General features: G+C 43.7%; 1 pseudogene; it reads right to left on the bottom strand.

The window, feature by feature from the left end:
- Window positions 1-616: 616 nt before the first annotated feature.
- Window positions 617-2024, bottom strand: LOC147435804 (cytochrome b561 domain-containing protein At4g18260-like; annotated as a pseudogene).
- Between the last annotated feature and the right edge of the window lie 958 nt (window positions 2025-2982).

Genomic DNA, 2982 nt, shown 5'->3' with positions numbered 1-2982 from the left:
AGGAATCAATGTCCTTCAGCAAATACTACACTTGACATACATGGTGAATATTGTTCGCAAAAACCCGGGCTTAACGTATTTTTAGTCGGCTAAAATTACAAAATCGGCTCGAGTGTGAGCTTGCCTTGAAGAAAACATGCTATGAGGTGGGACAAAAGCTAGATCTCTTCAATATGGAGAAATGCCATATACCAAATCCAAAACAAAAAAAAGCTGGCATGTTGTTAGGAGCGCATTAGCAAATTCTTCATATAGGTGCTATAATTTAGCTCATGCACTCACATTCTAACAAATGCAATGGACATAATCAACAAGCTTCAAATCACATTCTAACAGAAGGAACAATTATTTTTGTTTGCTTTTGCAAAAATAAATATAAAGATCTCCATGAAAGACCCAAAACTTGGTGTATCATCAATGCCGTTGTAAATTTTTGGAAAAAAATCATGTCTTTATGATTTATAATCCAAAGGACTCTGCAATCCAAATGACTCTGCAATCCAAATGACTCTGCAATCCAAATGACTCTGCAACTGAACTATTATGGAGTCGTGCTTTAATTGCCCTGCTACCTTGCAAGCTAGCCTACAACATCTACTTAAACCACATGTATGTCTCATGAATTGGTGTGATGAAAGGCTTTTTCATCCACTAATTCAATGATGTCGTTGCTCTTCGGAAGGTATAGTTGGAGGAGAAAGGCCATAACGCCAATTTGGATTGGGAAGGCTATGTTCAAGCCTCTCAATTTCTCATGAGGAAAAACCTTCTCCCATATGGAAATACCGGAGTACATGTTGTAGATTCCTAGTATGATTGCTGCGGTCCCCATCAACCAATGGGCAACGTACCACTTTCCTCTCTCCATGGAGCCCCTACAATTTAAGTTAGCATCTCTCTCTCTCTCTCTCTCTCTCTCTCTCTCTCTCTCTCTCTCTCTCTCTCTCTCTCTCTCTCTCTCTCTCTCTCTCTCTCTCACACACACACACACACACACACACACACACACACACACATTGTGGCTTACATGGGTGGCCGAAGGAAGAAGGCAGCAAGGACATGAAACCAAATCATAATCCATAGAGCATAGCCCAAGCGTTGGAGTGTATGTGTAGAGCTAATTCCTAGTTGAGAAAACCCACTCACTACGCCTGCTATCATGATTGCCATCGCGAGAGACTGTTCATAAACATACATGTCATCTCAAAACTCTCTCTCTCTCTCTCTCTCTCTCTCTCTCTCTCTCTCTCTCTCTCTCTCTCTCTCTCTCTCTCTCTCACACACACACACACACACACACACACACACACACACACACACACATATTCACAAGAAGTTTTGGACAAATTCTCACAATAATTCCCACATTCTAACTTACCTCAACATCATGAGCTTCTGTGAGGGAGGCACCGCATACCTAGCCAAGTACGATTGGGGGCAGGGACCGCCGGCCCGATGGGCGGGCCGGTGGTCCCCTACCCCCAATTGTACCTAGGTAGGTATGCCTCTCGAGCAGAAGCTCATGATGTTATGAATTGTATGAAAAACACTGAAAAAGGCTCCGTTTCTTACATGAGAAAATTTCCAAATCTTCTTGTGATTGCATACACACACACACACACACACACAATGTGTATGTGCACCCATAGGTATCATACCTCGGACCATAAGTGTAACTTATACCAACTGGCAATGGTTGTGCCGAAATCTTTTCTCTTCCTGGAAAGTTGCATAAAGCGAGCACATATAGCTCCCAGAGGGAAGAGAAGTCCGAAGCTAACATACATGAGTCATGAACAATGATGAACTCTCTAAAGTCCGCCTGCACTCACAGCTCCACCCGGAAACAACAACAAACATCAGGAGCAAGTAAGTTATGCATGCTATGCAATGCAATGCAATGCAATATGTGTATGCGAGAGATTTTATGTATGCATGTGTGAGTGTCAAGTGAGTGTGGATGATGTAGTGAGAGGGAACGACGTGATCAAAGAAAGACTTACGATTCCTCGGAAGTTTGGCATGATTGCCTCTTCAGAAGCTCGCTCTGCTTTGCTTTTACCTCTCCTTGAGAAAGAGAGAGAGGGAGAAAGACAGTGAAGGGCTGCGCGATCTCTTTGTGAGGGGGCGCTAGAGAGTTTCATGGTGAAGAAGGAATAGCTACCCTCGTGGAAAAGCTAATCAGGGTAGTTGGTGCGCCTCTATGTGGTACCGAGCGCTTCAAGATTAGCGGCCGCAGGAATTGACGTAGCATGCAAGCGCTGGTTAATTTTGTGCTTGTGCGGCTGAGAGTAGAGCTCACCCTTTAAAGACTCCTCATGTAAATGAAACTAGTGCATCTTCCAAACGGTATGGAAGAACAAATAGTAATAGACGATAATGTATGCAATGTTTGTTAAATAAATAGTTATGTTGTCTTTCAAGAGTAGCAAAATTTGACATAAATCAACTACACTCAAGCCCATGGCCACCACAAGCAGGATGTGGATCAGGGATTTTCCAAGTGGCGAGGTAAATTTAGAAGCCCTTTTTCCAGCAATTCCAAGCCAATAAGACTGGATATCTTGGGTTGGGGATGAAAGAGAGACAACACACATGGGCATGAAGCAGGCACAACATCTTGCACTAGCTTCTGACATGGATGCTAGTAGGCAGCGTCCACACTAGCAAGCCTCGAGAATAGCCATAGATCGAGGGCTCCTCTGCCTGCATGTCAAGAAGGCAGTCCGCCAACCCATCAATGTAGAGAGAGAGATTGAGAGATTCTTTGCAATCCGAGATGAACCAAAGTTGGTGTCTGCATGAACTCAAGAGGAGGACCACCCTCACTTCTTGTATATTGCCTTAGCAGTTGGAATCAAAGGCAACGCGCATAGATGTCATGCAAAAGATAGATAGATAGAGAGAGAGAGAGAGAGAGAGAGAGAGAGAGAGAGAGAGAGACTTCATCAATGGTTAACCTCTGCAGACATATGGTGTTAT

The sequence above is a fragment of the Adiantum capillus-veneris genome, chromosome 18 (assembly GCF_014529385.1).
Source record: "Adiantum capillus-veneris isolate H3 chromosome 18, ASM1452938v2, whole genome shotgun sequence".
NCBI classification, from domain to species: domain Eukaryota; kingdom Viridiplantae; phylum Streptophyta; class Polypodiopsida; order Polypodiales; family Pteridaceae; genus Adiantum; species Adiantum capillus-veneris.
The sequence above is the reverse complement of the archived record's forward strand: the minus strand, read 5'-3'. Positions and strand labels throughout refer to the sequence as shown.